The sequence below is a fragment of the Ctenocephalides felis genome, unplaced genomic scaffold (genome assembly GCF_003426905.1).
Source record: "Ctenocephalides felis isolate EL2017-DRISC unplaced genomic scaffold, ASM342690v1 CF-g0.4_SCAFFOLD_01886, whole genome shotgun sequence".
NCBI lineage: Eukaryota > Metazoa > Arthropoda > Insecta > Siphonaptera > Pulicidae > Ctenocephalides > Ctenocephalides felis.
The window spans coordinates 30,648,157-30,673,542 of NW_020538040.1; the positions used below are offsets into that span (position 1 = coordinate 30,648,157).

Consider the following 25,386-nt stretch of genomic DNA (forward strand, 5'->3'; position numbering starts at 1 on the left):
CAATAGCTAAGACTAATATGCTAATATACGAACGGACATTCCGACAACAACGACATTTTGTTATATCCTCTCAATATTATCTCCTCATTAACATTTTGAGTAAATGAATTACATGCACCAAGTTTAACCCTTTCGACTCGGGATGCCGGCATAGTCATTTTACCGTTGCGCTCGGATGCCGCCGCTCCGGCGGCATGATATGTTTTACCGTTAAGCTCGGATGCCGCCTCTCCGGCGGCAAATCGTGTCGGCGACGACTCGTCGCAAACTAAACTTACATTTATTTTTTTTTATTTTTTAAAAATTAATTTACTATTACATTCATTTATTGATTGATTTATTAATTTTATAAATAAATATATAACAAAATTAATTTATTAGCTCATGATCCCCATAATTCTAATAAAGATCTGTGAAGAAATGATTTTTCAAACAATATAGCATGGTTTTGAGTGCAATTTTTTTTAATTTTCAAAATTTTCTATTTTATTATCATAATAACTATATTTAAAAGCAATATAACTACATTTTGAAAAAATCCGATACAAACAAAAATTCCGAGTTGAGAGATAAGTATAGCACTATAATATTCCGAGCGCAGCGTACCGACTGGCAGTCCGACTTCCGAGTCGAAAAGTGTTAATATCGTCGGTACGTTAATCGAAACAAAAATGCGTCAAGTGTCAGCGATACAAAAGTATCACTCCATATAAAAGTCTGTACAAACAATTTCATCCCACATTGAAGGCATTACACTCGATGAAGTTAGTATTCGAGGCGCCAGGCAAGCGGTGCAGTGCATACATCACATCACAACAGAGACGGATTCAATAGAAAGCGAATATGGTAACGATATTCGATATTGTCATTGCGCGCTCATTAATAATGCATAGACTTATTGGAAAAATGACACTAGGTTAGTTAACATATGTTTTTTTATTATTATATAATGATCTAACATGTACACTGACTAAGACCTCACACTATTACTCGTTACTTGATATGTACATACATAATTTATTGACACACATCAGAATATATATAGCAGCAATGCATCATATGTTATGATTTAACATCTTATTACTATCTCTAAAATATATGTAAGTTATATACACATGAGAATCATTTTGTTTTTTTTTTTTAATTACAATCTGTCACACTTAGGACATTCAGCAATTGTTCTGACTTTATTATTTGGATTTTTGAATGGATGGCAACCCAGTAGTTGTCCAGTCCAGTTATGACTAATTATCTATACTCGAAGTATTTGCTGAATTTTTATTATATATGCAACTATAGCTACGAGAGACAGGCCAAGCCAAACTATAGCCTGATCGACCCATAACTGCAATTTGAGCACAATAATTCATTAAGAACGAATACATTGTATTTGTAAGAGAATTATTATAATTATTATTATTATAAGAGAATTATTATAATATCTAATAACTTTTCTCATCATTGAAATGTGATTCTTCTTTGGAGAACTGTTAATCTATTTCGTTTTTTTGTCTCACATATTATATGTCATGCCGATTGAGATAAAATGTATTGCAATATTTATAGAACATTATGAGAGTATAATACCCATGGGAAAAAACTCACATATATCACCTACCTACTATAATTCACCTTAACCTATCACTACTGCTTGATATCAAGCTGTTCACGGTATGTATCGAACTAGGTACTAGCAATTGCTAATTAATTTTATTATTGAGTTATAACAGAGGTTGCTATGATAGAATAAAAAATGTACAGATGAGAAATGAACACTTTAGAACACACAATTTTATGATACTCCAGATCTCTAAAAGATAGATCATTTATTGTATAAATTAGTTAAGCTAGTTAATTAATATTATGACCAGAAAGATGAATTCATTAACTTCCCGTAGGGTAAGTTATAGTAATCGTAAAAAATCGAAAATGAAAATTTTTATATCTTTACGTTTCAGAGGTTTCTGAATATTTTGGCATACCTTAGAAAAAATGCATGTATGTGTGTGTGTGTGTATGTGTGTGTGTGCGTGTGTGTATGTGTGTTCGGATACAAATTTTCGTCGACGATTTCGGGAACACGGATGAAGCGATTTGAATAATTCAAAAAACATTCGATTCGTATTGATAAGGAGACGTGCTGATTAGTTTTTGGCGAAGGCAGGTCCAGCCGTTCCGAAGATATGGAGCAAAAAGTGCCAAAAACGGTAACTCACTTTTTAAGAGAACGGAGCGTCCGATTTGAATAATTCAAAAAACATTTTACTTGTATTAACAAGATGAAAAACTGATCAAATTTTCATGAAGGCAGGTCTAGCGGTTTCGGAGATCTAGTAAAAAAATAAAAAAAAATGCCATCTGGCGGTTAAAAATGATCATTATACATATGCACATCAAATTATCAGACATTTTATAGAGATTTTAACAATAAGTATAAATTTTGTTTACATTCCTATGGGTTCCGTACTAATACTTATCCGTTAGACGGCGGCGCGGCGCTTACGCGCTTTGATATTTCGTCTCTATGCAGTTAAAGCAGTACGATTGCTTTGAAAAAAAGTTCAGAATTTCCAAAATATTTCGAAATGCACTTTTCTTTAAAAAGTCTTTTTTTCAAAAAAAGTAAATTTTTGTCAAACATTTATAGTATCTCAAAAATCTAATTTTTCAGAGTAAATTTTTTTCAAAAATTTTAATCTTTTAAAAAAATATTAATTTTTGGGAAAATTACGGGAAGTTCCAGCAATTTGCCTTAAGGCACGATGCCATGCGCCCCACTAGTTTATTTATTTTATGTTAGAATTTTATGTTTAGAATGATATACAGCTTTTTAGATAAGTGTAAAATTAGAATTTAAATTTTGTAAACTATGAAAATGCCTAGCTTGTAAATAAGAGGTCAAATAAATTTATATTTTAAAAAAAAAAACAGAGATTGCTCACTGTTAACACAACCCTGACTTTCCTATATAATCCACCTCTATCTTTATCCTTTTTTCAATTGGACATTGATCAATTCATTTCGGAGAAAAACTCGCTGAGCTAGTTAATAATTTTCAATTATAAAACATCGCATTCTGGAAGTATCTTCGACTGCAGTTTTCTAAACCTATAATACACGATTCTCTCTATATTTCACGGTTTAATAATATATCTTTCGCATGTATATATGTACCCTTCAACGGTGTTAGCACAACGCGGCTTTCAACGCAGAAAATACAACAATAGCAGGTAAAGGTGTCTTTTATTACCCGCTTGGAAAAGGATGGGGTCAAATTATGTACTTGTTAATACGAAAAATAAATACATAAATCCTTAAGTAAATAATTTAAACGAAAAGAAAATAAAAGAACTTATTTTATGAAGGTTTGTGTAATATTTTGCACATTGTTACCTATGTTTCAACAGTCAGTCATAATCGGGTAGCAAATAAATAAATACACACAAAATAGTGTGAAATAAAATAAAATAATTTGTATATACAAATATGCAAAAGACATGAGGAAAGTCACAATTGATTTTTTTACTTTGTTTATTTGAACAACAATTAGAACTAAGCCTCATATACTTATGTATCAGGTAACCCAATGGTTGACCTATCTTTTGATGTATTTTGTTATTACAATTTCTATAATACTGATGATTTTTAAATTAATACAGCAATGTTTGGGAAGGGCTAGTTTCCCTTGGAAACATATTTCCATCTATATTTTCAAATAAAAACCGATGTCACTACTACTTGACATCAGGCTGGCCGTGATGGGTTTCAATTTATAAACGATGCTGTTGATCGTTAGTTTCTTTATCATAATTTTAATTGAGACAAAATTGTTATTTTTAAATAATGGATATATTTCAAGGCAAAAATCAGTTATATTATTATATGATAGCTATTTTAGAGTTAATTTTGCTACAAAATATTTCTATCCATGATATCTATTTACAAAAAATAATATAACCCTGTGTAACAACATCAATAAATAGAATATGTATATGTTTAGTGTTAGTTAGTAATTTAAAATGAATATTTAGTTAGAAAAAAATATTTCATTTTGATTATGTATATATTATATTGATGAGTAATTTTTTTTATATTTACAATTTTGTGTGTTAATTGAACATTTAGTAACAATGATGAACAATAACATAAATTTAAATAAAAAAGGGTACAAAATAAAGGATAGTATTTTTATTAAAATGTTATCAGTAGTATAATTATTCAATATAAAATAAAAGCAAGTAATAATAATAAAAAAATTAATAAATAAAATTTCTTAATAATAAAAAGAATACTAGAAAACTATAAAGAGGAATAAAAACAATAAGTGGCAGATAATAATAAATATACAAAACAACAATATTAGAAATAATAAGATAATAATAATATAATAATAATAATAATAATAATAATTAATATAAATGGCTATTTATGAGATCATTGGTCAAGCAAATTGGCTACGTAAAATAAAAAAAATTAAATAAAGAACAAAATATAATAGGGGTAGTACAGATATCCTGTAATAATTTAATTTAACCTTCAGTTTGGTTATACTTTCTAGTTGTGATAATATTTTTACATATTTCAAACTGCCATTTTTGACTTAACAATAATTATCACAATACCCTGAAGAGTTCATCTGGAAACATATTTTGGATCGATTTTGCTATGAATTTTGAATTAAGGCTTATAATTTGAAATTATAAATTACATATTTTGCAATTATGTACATATACATAACATCTATAACATTCGTGTATTAATAATATACAAATTTTTCGCTGCAAAATAACTTGAGAAATCAACGTGACATATTATAAAAATTGGCTGTAATGTGTAAACATGTGGCGCACAGGTGTGTGTCATATTAATTACAGGTATATGTCCTCAGTCATGGCAATATTATACATATGATGTGCAAATAAATAACTCATATTAATGATAAATAATACATAGAAATTTGAAATACTTAAAAGTTTGAAAACAAGACTATATTATGAACTACAGAATTCCATATTGTAGTACAAAAGACATAACATCCAAAAGTCATACTTTAATCCAGCGGTTTCCAACCTGTGGGGCGCAAGGCTGTTCCAAGGGAGGCGCGTACATCTTATTCCAGAATACAATTTTTGGACACAACATTTTTGAGATGATATTACATAATATTGCATATTAATTTGAAGTCTGATATCAGTTGAGTATTTATAAAATTAAATTGTTGAAAAATCTAAGGGCGGCGCAACAATCCTTTTTATTAGAGCAGGGCAAAAAGGTTGGAAACCGCTGCTTTAATCATTCCTCATATTATCAAAAATGATTATATGTAGGCACATATAATACTTCAATTATTGTTTATTAGCAACTAATCCATCAATAACCATATCATATGGTACATATGTAATTGTTAATATGTAATATGTAATTATTAATATTAGTAAATTAAAAAGTGGATAATCATATTGGGATGTGTGGAATCGATTTCTGGTAATGTGACCAATTATAAGGACCAAATTGATTGATCAAATGAAATTTGATAGATATTCATGTTCTTAAAAAAATCAATGAACATTCAAAATGATAAAAATAAAAAAATAATACCAGGCAAACTCACTCATATTATGTTTCAGCAAAACGTCTTCGACCAATTTAAATTTAATCTGGCAGAAATGAGACAAAATCATTGTCATTAACCTAACACTCTAAATTAAATTTGGCTTTGGGCAATGATAATATTAATTCCATGAGCTAAATATAAATCATAACATAATCAGCATATTAGAAACGTTATTTTACTCCAGAATAAAATGAAATAAATACATCTATCCTTGTGTTACACGTTTTCGATTTTACGCAGTTTTTGAAAAAGAAATGAACGACATTTATTAATTTTGCATTCGCATGAAATTTTAAACACTAAACTATAATTTTCATATGTCTACTAAATTTTTGTCATTGTTTTGCTGCCAAAATATAACACTACAAAATGCATATTACAGTAACGTAGTTTTTAGTACATAGTCTATGCCTATGATGGCAAAGAGTAGATAACATGGTAACTCCCAGTTTTATGAACAAAGCTAAATTTTTGTGTGTATAAGCTAGTATGTTTGAATAACAAAACTAGATTTTAAGTTTTGTTTTTAATCAGTGTTTATTATATATATAATTGATAGATTTTAGTCAAAGTGAGCAAATAACAGAATTATTTTTTACAAAATCTATAATTTATTTAAAATTCTTCTGGAGATGATATAAGTCGCAATGTTTTACCTAACACTTAAAAAATTAAATCTAAAAATAATATTTATTGAATTGACAAGAAATAGTGTTGCAGTGTTGTTGTGAATTATTATCATTATTATCAGTTAACTAGGAACTTTCCAATTTACATTCCACTGAAGATGACATAAGGTTATATAATACAAAAATACTTCTAAATTACTAATTATTTTTATATGATTGTTATTGTTAAAATACTTATTAATTAGTTAACTAAAAACAAAATATTTCTTTCATTAAAATACATAAAAATTTGTAAAAGAAAATACTTATATTGTAAAAAATCTCATCAATTTGTTTGAAAAAAAAAATAGTAATATTAATAATTATAATATAAGACACTTGAATTTGTTAAAATATCATAAAATAACCTAAAAATTTTTAAACAAAATAATTATATTGTAGAAGTATTGTAAAGCTTATTAAAATACTTATTAAATTTTTTAAAAAATACTTGCAACAAACTAGTTATATTTAAAAATAATTAAAATTAACTAAATATTAATAAGTTTATAGTAAATAAATGAAAGAATAAATAGTTAATAGATAATTAGATAGATTATATTAAATCTGCAAAATATTGATTTGAGCCTTGTTATAATATCATTATACTGACAACTTGTAAAATAAATAAATATATCGAAAACGTATAGAACTAATGAAGATGATATAATTTTCTACAATTTTTTAATTGATGTATTATTGCACTGAATATTTAGCCATACATATTTCAACATCAAAATTACTAAATAGTAAAATAAACTTCTATAATTCGACAATGGCAAAACAAAAAAATATAAAGCAAATAAAAGAAAAGTTATATTTGGTAAACAAACGAAAATTGAAATTTTGAACCATCTCCGTAATAATGAAAGAATAATAAATGTTGCTTATTTTTATTCTTTGAATGAAGCTATAATTTATTAAATGTGTTTGATGGCAATAAGGATGTACCAGATGCCAAGATAATAAATTAATAAAAAAAGTGTGTTTGAATATTAAAAATATGATAATACATATTTATTTTTCCTTCAATGTGTTTATTATTCATATTAAAAACTGACAAAAAAGGCTTTTCTAACTTCCCGCAGGTTAGTTCAAAGAAGATTCGATTCCTATTGATAGGGAAATGTGCTGATTAGTTTTTGGCAAAGGCAGGTCCAGCCGTTACGGAGATACAGAGCAAAGAGTACGGAAAATAGAAATCGAGATATTGAGAAAACGGAGCGTACGATTTAAATGATCTAAAAAACATTCAATTCGTAATGATGGGGAAAAGTAGTGGTTAGTTTTTGGCAAAGACTGGCGTAGCCGTTTCGAAGATACGGAGCTAATTGTACAAAAAATGGCAGTTTTTGAGAGAACTAAGCATCCGATTTGAATGATTCAAAAAACTTTCTGCTTGTATTGACAAAACAATTGCTTTTAGAAAAAAAATTGTATATCCAAAATATTTCAGGTTTTAATTTTAATTGTTGCTAACGTTCTGAAGCTTATATACTTTAAATAAATAAGTTTAACTTTTTAATCCAGTTTACATAATTCTTATAAATATTAGACAATGTTACAGTATTTATAATAATCTAGTTAAAAACATTTAATATTCCTCGAACATTTCGTTACAGTACGGGAAGTTCCAGCAATTTGCCTTAGGGCATGATGTCATACACCACTAGTATTAGTGGTTTTTATTTATCACGTTTTTTTCCATGTAAGAGTGAATTTTTGGAGTTACAAATTTTTTTATGAAACCTATCTTCCGTGTAAAAACGAATTTATTAACTTTGCATTATATGAAATTATAAACACTAAACTATAATTTGCTTATATCTATAATAACTGTATGTAATTCTGTTAGTATCATGTCTATAATGAAAAAATGTAGATAAGATGGAAACTCCCAGTTTTAAGATCAAAGCTAAATTTTTTGTGTGTATAAGCTAGTATGTTTGAAACACAAAACTAGATTTTAAGTTTTGTTTTTAATTGGTGTTTATTATATATAATTGGTAATTTTGGAGAGAACTTAGCATCCGATTTGAATGATTCAAAAAACTTTCTGCTGGTATTAACGAAACAATTTTAGAAAAAAAATATTTCACTTATATACTTTACATAAATAATTTTAACTTTTTAATTCAGTTTATAAAATTCTCATAAATATTAGACAGTATGTTACAGTATTTATTTACAATAATCTATTTGAAAACATTTAATATTCCTCGAACATTTCATTACAGTACGGGAAGTTCCAGCAATTTGCCTTAGGGCACGATGCCATACACCACTAGTATTAGTAATTTTCATTTATCACGTTTTTTCCATATAAGAGTGAATTTTTGGAGTTACAAATTTTTTTATGAAACCTATCTTCCGTGTAAAAACCAGGGATAGGTGTATAAAAAATCGTATTTCAAATTACAATTTAATTTAACAATAAAATAATTAATTCCAGGCCCGAATCGGGCTGAGGGGCCGACAGTTAGCGGCAGATGTGTAAAAGCATATAGAAGTTTCGTAATTTGTACAACAACAAAGGGGCGTGACTTTGATTAGAACGAGTTTGAACGACTTGTCGGACCAGTTTAGTGGATAAAATGTTGGTATTCGATCTTTTTGAATAATATAATCGAAATTGTTTACAATTTCATTGATAACTATCTCTAATTGTAATAGAAATTGAAATAATAAACTGAATTAATAAATACATTAGAATTTTAATGGAATCGGAATAAAAATAATATAAAAATACAATCGAACTGTTGTTAAATTAAATTAGAAGACAATTCGAACTTTTGTGCTAACAACGTGGTTTTTACACTGCTTGATGGATTACCTTTGAATTGAATTGAAAATAATAGAACAATACCTTATTGTTAGAGAAATCATCTTGATAGAACATAGAGATATTAATAAAATTCTTGAAAATATATAAAGCTGAGTCTGTTTATTAGCTTCTCGTAGGGAAAGGTATAGTAATCGCAAAAAAATCGAAAATATATTTTTTTATATATTTTTACGTTTCAAAGGTTTCTGAACATTTTGGCATACCTTAGAAAAATTGATTTATGTGTGTGTAATATGTATGTAAGTATGTGCCTATATAATTTTCGTCCACGATTTCGAGAACACGGTTCAACCAATTTGAATGATTCGAAGAACATTCGATTCCTATTGATAAGGAGACGCGCTGATTAGTTTTTGACAAAGGCAGTTACAACCGTTTCGAAGATACGGGCAAAAAAGTGCCAAAAGTAGAAATTCCAGTTTTTGAGATAACGGAGCGTCCGATTTGAATGGTTTAAAAAGCATTTTATTTGTATTGACGAAATGAAGACTGATATGTTTTTGGAAAGGCAGACCAGTGGTTTCAGAAATCCAATAAAAAAAAGTAAAAAAAAACCATTTGGTGGTCAATAATGATCATTAGACATATGCACATTAAATTGTCAAATATTTCATATAGATTTTAATAATAAGTATAAATTTTGTTTACATTTATATGGGTTCCGTACCAATTTCGTTAGACAGCAGCGCATTTGCGCTTCGATATTTTATCTTTAAAAATTTTGAAAAAAAGCTAAACATTTTCAAAAATTTAAAAATATTGAAATAAAGTCAAATTTTTCAAAAAACTCTATTCTGTTTAAAACATTCAACATTCTCGAAAATCTAGTTTTTTCAAAGTTTTCAAAAACCTATTTTAAAAATTTTAATTTTCAGTACGGTAAGTTCCAGTAATTTGCCTTAAGGCACAATGTACAAGTAGTTTTCATTTTTAAATCAGCCCGATCATAAAAACATGTTTATTGATTCGCATTGTGCACACTATTTCAAGTAAAAGTATATTGGGAAGGGGCAGAACATTCCAAAGGATGTTCTCTTTTGAATGCGTAATGTAGATATATTTATATAACACATGAATATAATTTATATAGTTTATCACCATGATTTCACACGTAGTTTTCGTTTGTGATATAAAAATAATGTAAAATCAGAATTTATTTCGATCCTCATCCATTCGATTATTTGCTATGCATATAATTAGTAAATTAAAAGACAACAATCTCTATGACAACAATTTCGTCGGTTGGCAAAATCGAGTCGAATCACAGAGCATTGCGTTTCGATTGGTTAGTTTATTTATTATTCGATCTGTCTCACCACGTGTTATACTAAATAATAGAACGTCTTTCCATATTTATAAATGTCTGAATATATATGAGCGTTCATTGCACTGTGCCGCCTATTGCAAATATAAACATTTGCAATCAGTGTTGCATATCGGGGCATTTAATATCTTTTCGCGAAGCCGTTAAATAAAATACATTCGTTCCCGCATAATTTATGCAAAAATCGATGTTAGGTTATGTAGCAACCGGCGTTGTTTATTGTCGATTCTGACACGAGCCATTTGTTATTTATAAACAAATGTCACATGAAATTGACATAAGGTCAGAAGACGTACGGTGTGACACTTTATATACAAAAAACGTTGAATGACAACATTGCGCAAAAAAGGACTCACCTCGCCACATTCGGCAGCTGGAGAATTTTCGACGATGTCGTAAATGATGTGGGGTAATCCTGCCGTGCCCAGAAGGGAGAAACCAAAACCCAAATGTTCACTTCTATTTAAAACCACCAATAATTCCTCAGCCATTATGGCCGACTACATTGATCGCGCACAGACACTACAAACACATCAAACTGAACCGATACACACGCTGAAGCGATTGCGACGCCGGTCCGACGCGTACTGAGCACTTCGGCTCGAAAGCACCGCAACGTCGATAGTGACATCTGTGAGCGATCGAAGATCATAAGATAGGCGGCGCTGACGAAAGTTGGCGGAGAACCGACATTTACCGAAATTTATTTCAAACGTTGCTAATCGTTCACAGAATCGCCACCAATTTTAAAATTGGAACTGTATATACAGTAGAACTCCAATTATCTGAATTAATGGGGACCGGGACCCATTCGGATAATCAAATATTCGGATAATCGGAGTTTTTTTTTTAAATTGCCATTGGAGAGAAAAAAAGTTACGTTTTGATATTGCACTTTTTTTTTTTGAATTAAATGAAAGAAACATGACATTTTCACATGTTTTAAATATAAATAAAATGTACTTATGTACAAGCTTAGAAATAAAAATCATTGTTAACTTCCCGTAGGGCAAGTTATAGTAATCGCAAAAAAATCGAAAATGAAAATTTTTGCATTTCTCGACGTTTCAAAGGTTTCTGAATATTTTGGCATACCTTAGAAAAAATGGATGTATGTGTGTGTGTGTGTGTGTATGTGTGTGTGTGTGCGTGTGTGTATGTATGTGCGGATACAAATTTTCGTCGACGATTTCGGGAACAACGATCAACCGATTTGAATAATTCAAAAAACATTCGATTCGTATTGATAAGGAGACGTGCTGATTAGTTTTTGGCTAAGGCAGGTCTAGCCGTTCCGAAGATACGGGGCAAAAAGTGCCGAAAATGGTAACTCAGTTTTTAAGAGAATGGAGCGTCCGATTTTGATAATTCAAAAAACATTTTACTTGTATTGACAAGGTGAAGAACCGATCAAATTTTCATAAAGGCAATAAATTTAGTTTACATTCCTATGGGTTCCGTACCAATGTTTAAAAAAAGTAATTTTTTGTCCAATTTATAGTTTCTCATAAATCTTAATTTTTCGAAGTAAATTTTTTTCAAAAATGTTAATCGTTTTTAAAAAAAATAATAATTTTTGGTACGGGAAGTTCCAGCAATTTGCCTTAAGGCACGATGCCTTAATTGCCTTAAGACAGAATTCCACTTACAGCTAGTTTTGTAAACATCTCCGTCAAATCAAAACAAACAATGTGCCTACACTGGCTTTGCTGGTGGAAGAATAATAGCGCGCTTAGACTTTTTTTGGACAATTTTTTTTCTGAATGTGATTCGGATAATCGGCGATTCGGATAGTCGCAGTTCGGATAATTGGAGTTCTACTGTATTAACCCCTTAACTCACGATTTACATTCGAAAATGTTGGGCCAAAGTTGTTCAAGCTGGCTCAGCGTTTGTGACTATTTATGTATTTATCCACACAGTATCCACTTTATCACAAAAATGAAAATAATTCGTTGTAATAATTTTTGTATTTTTTAGTTTCGTACAAATGAATATTTTGTAATACTTGCGATTACCGTACCGGGCCATGCCCGTAATATTTGCTTCTGGTCCGATTATCGTACGCGGACTATTATGCCCATAATATTTGCGTTTTGCCTATAGCGATCGTAGCGGACTATGCTCGTCATTGTAAGTTAAGGGGTTAATTAACTGACCGTAGGGTAAGTTATAGTAATCGACAAATTTTTTATATAACATAAAATTTTTATATACCTTTACGTTCCAAACGTTTTTGAACATTTTGGCAAACATTAGACAAAATGGATGTATGTATGCGTGTCTGTATGTGTGCGGATACAATTTTTGGTCGACGATTTCTAGAACAAGGATCAACCGATTTGAATGATTCAAAAAACATTCGTTTCCTTTTGATAAAAACACGTGCTGACTAGTTTTTGGCCAAGGTGGCAAAAATGGTAATTCAGTTTTTGAAAGAACGAAACGTCCGATTTCAATAATTCAAAAAGCATTTGACTTGTATTGACAAAATAAAGAACTGATTAAATTTTTAGAAAGTCAAGTCCAATAAAAAAAAAGTAAAAAAAAATTCTTTTTGGCGGTTAAAAATAATTATTTGACTTATGCATATCAAATTATCAGATATTTTACAGAGATTGTAATAATCATTTCCTCATATGATGGTAATAGTAATTAGACTTCGATTATATTTCTATATTCCAAATTTTGTCTCTAACAGTTTCGCAGCGCTATTGGATTGAAAAAAAAAACTAAATTGAAAAAAGTGAAGTACAAAATAATTTTTTTTTAAAAAAACTCGATCTATTTCAAAAATTTCACAATCCCAAAAATCTTGTTCTTTAAACGTTTTAAACAACAATTTTAAAGCTTTTATACATTTTAAATATGTACGGGAAGTACGGTAAGTACCAGCAATTTGCCCACTAATCGAATTTATGCACCACTAGTTTGTAATTACGGTACTCAGACATACGAGTTTAATTCATTCCATTACTACACGTATCTCGAAGCCATATAAATCCATCCCACATAAAATAATATGGTTATAAAAGTACATATTTTGTAAATGTACAAAAAGCAAGAAACACTAACATATATAACTGTACAATTACTATTAACAGAGTGACTGATGAAATTGTTTATATTTTCATTATCGTTTTTTCAAGAAAATTTTGACTCATCCGAAGCTTGTATCTCAAATGTATTAGTGTTTTTTGAGCATTTTTAGACAATTTATTGCATTTTTTTTTTTTTTTTTTTTACATTCGTGCAGGAATTCTTTCAGTATTTTATTTTTCATATATCTGTAAAACATATTGAATGTTTCGTTTTACAAGACAACACATATTGAGATCAATATTTTACAAGAAACTTTAGAAGCAATAAAATCATCTCAAATTTATATTTTTGAAATATAAAATTGGAGTAGCTACTTGTACGGTTTTAAAAGAATTAAGAAATGTATGTAGCATACAAAATATTAATTTAATAAATTGAACAAAAACCAAATTTACTTAAATTCCAAATATATTTATATGCTATATATTACAATGACACACTAAATGCATATTTATACAAAACATATTTATACATATGTGGTCATGATCTTAATTTCTACTTTTACACCTTTTTTGAAAATGCAATATCAACAAGCACCAATAATGTATGTACACATCATTTAAATGCATCATCATTATTTACGCATTGATTGAGATAACGCCAGTAAACAAAAACTGCCTATTATGTAAAGACTCGCAGGAATAGATGCTAATAATTGATAACGCTCATCTTGAAAAAAAAAATTGTAGTTATTATTTATTAAATATTTAGAGTGCAGTTCAAAATATAAAATGAAATACTAATTACCAGTCATTGCTTTAGATTTCTTCATAGTTGCCCATCCTAGTGAACGCTGCACAGCCATTTTCCACTTTGTATAACGTGCATTCCTCTCTGAAATTACATATTTAAAAATTCAATTTAATAAAATTAATTTCAAAAACATTTATTAAGCTTTTATTCTTGTTGTTACCTGCTGGTGTTGTATCAGGTAAAAATACTTCATTAGGAATAGTATCACGACATTCTAAATCTAAAGGCCAGACCTCAATGCCCTTTGCTTGACCTGCAGCCATTGCTGCGCCTAAAGCCGTTATGTCAGCTGTTTGTGCTCTATCTGTAAAACCAATTTGATTGTAAAATAAAATTGTTTGCACTTTATGATTTTAAAAGAATACAATGCTAAAATTTTTGTGCAATATGCAATTACACAAATGCTTAAAGCCAAATAAAATTCATAAATATACACGTACATGCATGAAAGTATACTTGAGTATAATATTTGCAATAAGAATGCAGTTTTTATTAACTTTTCACAATACTTACATACAGGTATTCCAACTAAATCTGCTTGTAGTTGCATCAGTAAATTATTTGATGTCATTTTTCCATCTACATGAAGTTTGGAAAGTGGGAATCTAAAATTTAATAATGACTTAATATTTTACATTGATTTTTGAATATATTATATCAAATTTTATCACGTACCCGCAGTCTTTATTCATTGCTTCCAGAATATCTCTAGTTTGGAAGCATACAGCTTCAAGAGATGCCCTAATTATGTGATTTTTAGTTGTAAATGCAGTTAATCCACATATAATCCTACAGTAAAAAATATATATATATACTATATATACAATTGTATTAAAAAAACCCATAAATTCTATGCATGCACTGAAGAACAATTCTTCTTACTACTCTTAATTAATCCGATATCCTAATTATTCTTACTTAATCCCCATATTCTAAAACAAAACAGAATAAATTTTCATTTTATAATAAAAACAAAATAAAAATTGACAATAAATCAAAATTATATCTTAAATAAAAAGATAATATACTGGTAACAGTAATGATAACTATTCAATTTATTCACAATTAATCGGTTTAAAATATTTTATTATCAATCACTATTTTTACAAACTATTTTTATATAATAATCACTCATAAATATTTGACAAAAGAACTATGAGAGTTGAAAGCTTGGTTGCGTCTTTAGAAATAATTATTTCTATACTTAAATTTTTCAGCAAAAAATAAAATTCAAATTGAATAATTAGTTCAGATTACAGAATATAGATATATATATATATATATATATATATATATATATATATATATATTACAGAATATAGATATATATATATATATATATATATATATATATATGTATATGTATATATATATATTAGTTGAGTAGTATATATATATACTTATACATATACAAATAAAAATCTTACCCTCTTGCGTCTTTTCTCCAATATGGGGCATAAAGGCCAGTAAATGCAGGCACAAAATAAACATCTCCAGTATTAAATACAGATTTAGCTATACTTTCAGTTTCAGTTGGAATATCTTTTATTATTCTCATATTATCCCGCAGCCATTTCATAGCCGCACCAGCTACTGCAACAGACCCTGCAACATTGATTAATTAGTTAAGTAAGTCAACAAAAAAACTAACAGTGTAAGAAATGTTAATATTGATGTAGATCATGACAATGATCATGATTGTAGAAATGAAATAAATCCTGAGAAATAATCAATATCATACAAACATGAATACGTTTTGATTCCGCTGATGGAACACATTGACAATTTGATCTTATCTATGTTATTTTAAAATGTTGTATAAATTATTTAAATTAACTTATGATAAAGACAGTCGTCTTAATTTTTTTTTAAATACTGATCTCATTTAGTTATTTTTATATTATTTCTCATTTCTTTGTTATTATATTATTTTTCTCATTGTTTTTGTTTTGTATCATACTGCTAGTAAATTCTCTGCTGAATGTATCTATTAATATCTAATCAAGACGTCGTTGTCTTTTTCATATATATTGTTAACAATCTTTAATCGTCCTTTTGTATCAACAGGTTGAAGAATAAAAGAATTTGAAAAAAGAAAATAAAGTGTTAAAACGTTAAAATTCCATATTCACTCTAAATTGCTAATCTCAGCATAAATTTAAAATATCTACTGAATTAAGAATTATAATAAAATAATTTTGAAAATCGAAGAATAAAACTAAGCTACATAAATATACCTTCCAATGCATACACAGGATCAGCATTCTTTCCCATTTTATAAGCAACAGTTGTCACTAACCCATGCATACTATTTACTCTGTCTTTCCCAGTATTATATAATAAAAAACATCCACTTCGATAAGTATTTTTTGCCTGACCCCTTTTAAAACATTTATGGCCCACTAGAGCTGATTGTTGATTACCTAAAATCTATATGACTATTATTTCTATTAGCCTATTTCTGATTGATGTAAAACAGTTTTGTACAAATACAACAATTTATGTAAATGCTGATATGAGCAAAAACCTGATATCAAACAAGCCTTTTGCATAAATTACTAAGTAACAATGCTACTTACAGCACTAATTTTAATTCCTTGTAAAGGAGATCCATCATTCACTGTTCCAACAATTTCAGAACTGCTTATAATTTTCGGCAGAATGGATTTATCTATACCAAAAGCTCTTAGCAAAACCTGAATAATATATTTAATATAAATTAACTCTCAATTATTAAACTTTAGAATAAATGAAAATGTATCACTTACAGGTTCCCAATTTAATGTCGCTATATTCATCAACAATGTTCTAGAAGCATTTGTTACATCAGTCACATGCTTACCTCCATTTGGTCCACCAGTTATGTTCTTAAAGTTCAAAGGATATATTATATTTTTAGCTAAATTACAACATTATAATTTACATAAATATATATCAAATCTGTCCCTTCTATCTAACTACAAATGAAACTAACCCAGACAATCCAGCTGTCCATTGTACCGGCCATACATAGATTTTCTTTACAAGCTTTTCTAACATTTGAAACATTGTCAATTAGCCAGCGAAGTTTCAAAGCACTAAAATAAGGTGATACTGGAAGACCAGATATTTGTTTGAAATGATTTTTATTTGATCAGGTAAACGAGCTAGTACCAAATCCACAGTCCGGTCTGTTCTGATGTCATTCCACACTAGAATGAAAAACAAATGTTTACAATAAAAAAAACTATATACCTATTGACTTTGATGGAATGCACGACCAAAATGAAATAAAACTTAGGTTGATAAGACAGTCGGAAGTAAGGTTACAGACCTATTTTGGCATACTTTGAATGAAAGCAATTTGAAATAACTACACTGTACATCATATATAATGTGGCATGAAAGGACTATAATGTTTCTAAAAAGTACTAGAAGAAGTTTAATTAAAATATGTTATTTCCAATTATTTCATCTGAAACATTTTATATTTTTATATTATTTCCTATAAAAGTAAAATTTGAATCAAGGTTTCTTATTATAACAATGTACTCATTTTATGTTTCAGTGTTTTACTGATCATTAGTTTATCAAAGATTTTAAACCGCTATTAAATATTCATGAAAGTTTACCGAGTAGTCATTTATATGTATGAATATAAGGCTTACCTATAGCATTATGTAATGGTCTGCCTGTTACTTTATCCCAAACTATAGTTGTTTCACGTTGATTTGTAACGCCTAGTGCAACAATATCTTTCACAGTATATTCTAAAAAATAAAAAATAAAAATAAAAAGAAATTAACAACATAAGGTAAAAAAGTTTAATATAAATATGTTTATAAATAACTTATTACTTATAATGCATATTACCATATTCTGGAAGTCTTTCACAAACTTTGCTAACGCAAGTATTAACTGCACGCAATATTTCTATCGGACATTGTTCAGCCCAGCCATCATGAGGTGTTATTAATGTGATATCGATACTCTCAGCTATTAGTTCTTCAGTATGTCTTGTTCGAAATACCTACAGAAAAATAATATTAAGTTAATTTATAATAATTTTATTATAATTTTAAGTATTTTTTGCAAAATATTGTACAATTTTTCATAGTCGTACAATATTTTGTACATAGTTGTGTTTGTGTTGATAGTAACATGTGTTTTTTCCTGATCTGGTATGTATAATTTAATTCTTTTAATTAATTTTTCTAATTGTTATATTTTTAATTCGAAATCTTTTCCTCATATTGTAAATTTCTTTTAGCTGAATGATGAGACACATCTAGTCTCGAAACGTATAAAATTCTATATTTTATATTCCACGCATTGGCTGTTTTATTTAATTCATATATGTATATATATATATATATAATATATATATATATATATATTACAAGAATAATTTTAATAATTAGGTTTAATTTACAATTTTTAGTCAACCCCATCCAAATTGATGTGATTTTAATATAAAGATATTGAACCAAAATAATATATAAAATATTACTTATTTAAGATTTTCAACTTTCTAAATATTTTGGGGCCAATTACGGTTCTATCTTCTTATAAATTGTGATTCTTATGATAGTGACAAACTGTCAAAAAGCTATTTGCTGTACGATCACACATTTCACACAAAAAACCTAACCTACAAAACTCACAAATGTCAAAAGCACAATGTTGATGACACATACGTGAAGTTGGCTTTCATGTGAAATCGCCTGATTGCACAGCAAATACCGTAAGGCAGTGTTGCCAATACATTTCTCTTTTATCGGAGAATTGGCTCCTAAATGTTTTATTGTAAAATTACTAAACAAAAATTCGAAATATTCGTATGCTAATCAAAAATGAAAGGATATAATGTAGTTAATAAGCAATTTGAAAATGTATCACTATTCTAATTTTAATATTTCTAATTTATGGGCCGATTCTGCCGTAAAATAGACCAATGTTATGGCAAGGCTATATTGCGTTCCAGTTTTCATACAAAATGCTACTAAATACTGTCAAAATGCAATGTACTTGCTGTGCGATCAGGCGTTTTTACATAAAATGCTACTTCACCCAAATGTTTTCAAGCTATATCTCAAAGAACCAGTTATGATAACATAGTTTTTTTGATATTTTTGTGTGTTCTAGTTTTGGTTTCCATCTAAAACGCCTGACTGCACAGAAACCAAACAGAAGTTTTGACAGTTTTTAGTACCAATTTATATGAAAACTGCTGCATAACATAATCTTGCCATAACATTTATCTATTTTACGGAAGTATCGGCCCCTTACGGCAATATCTAAGTACTACTACGAAGTATCGCCAGTAAGGGGCCGATACTTCCGTATTTATCTATCACGTCATAGATAAATATATATGTTCTTTAAATATATAAAAATGGAAATAATTCAATTTTTTATAAAAATGTTCAAATAATGTATCTTACACAAAACTAACAGTTCTTGTACCGACATCTATCACGCCAATCAATGGATTTTTGTCTCCAGACATAATTTATCTAAAACAGTGTTAAATAACGTAAAAATTTAGAAAATTAAAATATAACGAACTAAATTAAAAACATCTACATACCAATACAATACAAACTAAATGATAAAAATTAGTAGAGTATTCTATAATGAACACTTATGTTGTTATCAAATCCAAACACTTTCATTATCACGACACAATGAAAAATTACGAAACTCAAATACCAAGGTTCAGAAGCAAATATTATCAGAAATAATATGTTATCAGCAAATTACGTAGATGAAGCATAATTAAGCATCCGACTATTGACACTGTTATCAATAAATACATATTCCGAGAAACCGTTGTTTTAATTTGATATATACAATTCTGATATTGACTAATTGAATAACGAGATAAATATACAGCCGACATTTTGGCATTAAATATTCATATAAAATCGAGGGCGAATAAAATTGGAAATAACCTAGTTTAAAACGGGCACATGGCATGACGTAAGAGTTGATGAAGGGGCTCGTCTGAATGCTTCGTTCTGATTGGTCCAGAGGTCGAATTGTTTTTTGAACTGTCAAAACACCACCATTTTCGCGAAATAAAAATTAATCGATAAAAAAACGCCGGTTACGTAAATTATAACCAATTTTGGACCAAGTTTATAAATCCCGTAAAAATATACGTTTTCCAACTTATGAAGTAATTTTTTTTTATTATTTTAGGTTTCTCAGTGCTCGTACGAAATTGTTTACAAACTTCCCGCCTCAAATTGACACATTCACAGATGTCATTTGTTTTTGCAACTTGTGTCATGAAACTTTTAAAAAGTTTTTAAATGTTGGTGAAGATGTACACATAAATATGATTTCGCATATTAATATGCAAATGCAGATGAACTTTGGAATTTACACTGCATACGAAACACACACCAAATTGCCATATGGACAAAAACAAAATCAAATAGTATTTTAAAACCAAAGTCCTTATATTTGCTGATTATTATTAATTCAATATATATCTAGATGTAACTAAATTTAACTGCAGGATATGTTATGTACTTCCTAACCTAAAATATATTATATATGATATTTTTGTATCTAAACATACATATATAAATACCTTTGCAAATATAAGTACAGTCCATGAATTATGTATTTGTTAATAAATTAATCGATTTCGTTGAGCATTTGTTTGATAAATAATAAATAAAGCCTACTATATACAATTCCAGGGCACTTAAGTACTATATACACTACGTTAAAACTAATTATAAAACTTTAAGTACACTTTTAAGTAATGTTTTACTGCTGAATGTTTTGTTATAACTGGTTTTAAACAATTTTATCATGTTTAAATGCAACAAAACACACACACCCACTGTTATCAGCGAAATGTGAGAAACGTGAAACTCTCGGCTTCACGAAAGCCGCACTAACGTTCGACGTGCGTTGACGGTCAACACGTGCGCAATCGCATGCACAAAAACTACATGGATTCTAATAAGAGTACGAAGGTCGTGTGATCGAACGAGCGCACTCGTACTATAAACAACTTGATTCCAAAATGCATTGTAATAATGCTTGTTTACACACATAATATACACTATTCAAACATACATCAGCAGTATATTGTATTATGAGTGAAACGAATATTCATTATTTCTTCATTTATTTATAACGTTACTTCCCTAACATCTTTATTAATTATGTGAATAAAAACACAACAAATTATTTTAAAAAAATATATAATATAAATACTGTTTAAGTTTTTCGGATAGCTATTTTAGTATTTTTTTAAATTTTTGTCAATATTCTTATAAGACTCAAATTAGACCCTTATAAGATTCACATTATATATGTGTGCGTTCCTGAAATATGCATCTATACAGATAATAGAAAAAGAAAGAAAACTAAATTAGGTTTCTAAAACATTTCCAATCGATTTCGATACGTTTGGTGTTCCAAATGGACATTTATTAGATAACTTAATAAAAATATATAAAACTTACCACACAAAGTATTCGCACTTAAACATATTATATATTGTTTAAGTTGCCAGGATCTATCTATCATTCAAGATAATCAAAATAAAAAGCAAATTAATTATGCTTCTAAAAAATATTTTCAATCGATTTCGATAAGTTGTTCCAATCTAAAAGAATTTTTACAAAGTTTTAGAATTTATATTTTAAATATATTATAGATTAAGGGGGTCTTCCTATGTGACGGCCTGTTTTTTAGGGATATTTTAGAATTTTTTTTCTACGACCAGTAAATAGTTCAAGAGCTTCAAGTTTTTTATCATTTATTAATACATATTTGGACAGTATAAATATAAAATTTCAGCTAAAAAAATTTAGTCCAACTAGAGTTACAGCGCTCTAAACACCCCCCCCCCTCAAAAAAAAGAGCTACCACTGTCTCCACGATTCCGGCTGATCGGCTTATCTGACCAAAAAAAAATAAACGGCGTTTCAATTTGTAGGCTTAAAAGCACGGAATGAACTACAATCAAATGAATACAAAAAAAAATGGATGTTTTATAGACATTTGAAATAAAAGTTGCAAATTAGGCGGGTTTTTTTTTTGTTTTTTTGCTATAAAAAATCGAAGTTTTGAAATTTTTGATTGATAATAGTTCATTCCATGCGTTTAAATATATTGAATGTGCCCTGTAAATTTCAAGTAATTCGGTCCAGCAGTTTCTGAGATACAATGGAGACAAGTTTGAAAAACACAGTTTTGAGAAAAACGCGTTTAAAGATAAAATGATCGTTGTACTATATACTATATGTATACTTTTTAAATGGCTGTAACTCAAAAACTATTTGAGATATCGATTTGAAATTTTAATATGTTATTTTTAAAGGTATAATCTACCGAAATATAAAATAAAAAAAATTCAATTTTTTCAACTCATCACATAGGAAGACCCCCTTAAAAGTTAAAATGACAGGTAAAAATTTGATACATACCACACCAGAAAAAACAATAAAAAACTGTTCTTAATTAACATATAGAAAATAAACAATATAAAGTAAACATCTTTTGGTTTTTAATTTTAAACTGAAGATTCGTGTAACATAAGTTTTGAGCAAAGAACCGAACGCACCCGATGAAAAAACATGAAGACAAACGATGTTGTGGAGAGGGTTTCAAGGATGAAGTGGGATCAACAATTTGAGAAAATAAAAATATGAAACATAATATCAAATAGACTATGAAAAAACTTTTTTAAACTTTGTAAAAATTCTTTTAGATACTGAAAATAATTTCAAAAAAGTGTTGCTGAATGATGACACACACCGTGTCGAAACGTATAAATAAATTTTTTATTATTTATATTTTATTTTATTTCGACGATTGGCTGAAAATCAACATTCAAGAATATGCCTCAACGTCGAATAAAAAAATCTAAATCTTATATATATATATATATATATATATATATATATATATGTATATATGTATATATTGTTTAAGTATTCTAGATAGCTATTTAATAACACGTACATTTTTTGACAAAATTCTAATAAGATTTAAGGGGGTTGTTCGGTTTTTATTTTTTTTTTTTTCGATTTTGAGATTTTTTGATATTATGAAAGCTAAAAACCTTAGAATTATTTAAGAAAAAAATCATCTCAATATCTATTTTTTTGACTAAGTTATACATATATATATCTCTATATGTATGATCCTCTAAAACCGTTTTTTTCATCGCTCCGCGAGCTATTGTATGCCTGCTGCTCTCTTTTTCATTATAATACCTCATGCACATGACCCTTTTAATGTGTCAGCATCTTTGAACACCATGGTGTATTCAGTACATTAAATTAAATTAAATTTAGTACATTATATTAAAAACTTTAAATATGTTTTTTTCAAAATGACTTTTTTCAATGCGGTGCCACAAATTTAAAAAAAACTACAAGTCGGATAGACTTGAATTTTTTTTAATTTGTTCACCACTGCAATACCTAGTCCCCCTACCTCAAACAACTTCATAACATTACGCAAAAAATTTTTGCGAAGCTTCTCGTCCCAAAAAAGGCCCTTTTTAACACTTTTTTTTTAAATAGCTGCCATTTTTTTTCTTCTTGCTTTTTTTCTTTTATTTTGGTAGGGGGACTGGATTCAAAATTTTTCTTCAACGTAGTTTTTCTTTTGTTTTAGGCGATCCGCAACGGATTTATCTGTGGCACCGCAAAAGAAATCGATTTTGCAATGCCCAATTTGGCGCCCCCTGGTTAAAAAATGACGGCGAAAAGAAAAAAATAAAAAAATTCTTAATATTCTATGATTATGTAATTTTTGTTCAAAAAAAAACCCATGTCTCTATGATAAATACATTTCGAGAAAAACAAAAACAAATACCTTGCATTTTTTGTAACAAAAAAACGAACAACCACCTTAAATCAACGATTCCTATAAAATTCACATTAAATATGTGTGTGTTGATAAAAATAAAATACTTTCTAAAACATGCATCTATTTAGATAATATAAGTAGAAAGAACAGTAAATTGAGTTTCTAAAAAATATTTTTAATCAATTTCCATACCTTTGGAGTCCCAATTACGAGTAGGCTTTTTTTATATTACATAACATAATAAAAATATAGACAATTATCTTGCCATAAAAATTATTTGGAAGACACAAAACACAAAAACATATTCAGTGGAAATAATACTTCAATAACAAAGATATTAGTAAAAAAGAATAAAAAATATTTAATTTGAAAAATGAAATTCATATAATGATGTCGACCATGATAATCATGCACACGCTTTATATGATTTTATTTTTCTCTCACAAATATGACAGAATCAAGTCAAGTGTTATGTTTGTATGGATTTGTATATTATTTAATTAATTTGTGGGGAAAGTTCACTTTCATTTTATTTATTTTTTTGTAACATTGTGAATGAATTGATTGAGCACAATTTAGATTTTTTCTTCAATAACTGGAATGCACGCCGGTTAATTTTTATTTTTTTTATAATATATATATATATATATATATATATATATATATATCTATATATATATATTTAATAGCATAAAATGTTATTTCATTATATAACTATTTTTATCGCGAAAATTGTGAACGTGAAATATTATCCATCGTAAGGTTTCTGATAAATTGAAATTGAACTCCTCGCATTCTACATGCCATAAAAGCCGATCAGAAACACTTTATACATTTTATAATAACTACTTTACGAAAAATTTGTATATTTATTAATACTTCACAATCAGTATAAGTGCACTGCCTCGTGTGCACAGGGTCGTGAGTTCCGCTCTGGATAACTCGATATCATGCAGTAGTGATATCAATTTTTATTTCATCTCATTTCGGGAACTGCGGTGTAAAATGGCAAATGGGAAATATCTCTCACTATTCATCCCTGAATCAAGTTGGAGTTTAATTCAGCTCACAAACCAGCCCTAGGGCAGCACTACCCATTTGATTTTTTTCTTGTTTAAAATAGAAGTTTCACCGTACCCAAATAATAAACTCACAAATCAGGTAAAATTTAGTGCTCAATAAAATTTTGGCATTAGTTATACTTTATTATTATCTGCTTAGTGAAAATTATAATACTGATATCAATTTTGAG

The 25,386-nt window shown here is 28.3% G+C and overlaps 1 protein-coding gene and 1 pseudogene across 1 annotated transcript in view; one reads left to right on the top strand and one right to left on the bottom strand.

Annotated features, from left to right (window-relative positions):
• The window catches only part of LOC113374844, a 194,737-nt gene that overhangs the window by 91,516 nt on the left and 77,835 nt on the right, over window positions 1-25,386 (top strand). The gene's annotated exons all lie outside the window — the stretch shown is intronic.
• LOC113376754 lies at window positions 14,036-21,170 on the bottom strand (annotated as a pseudogene).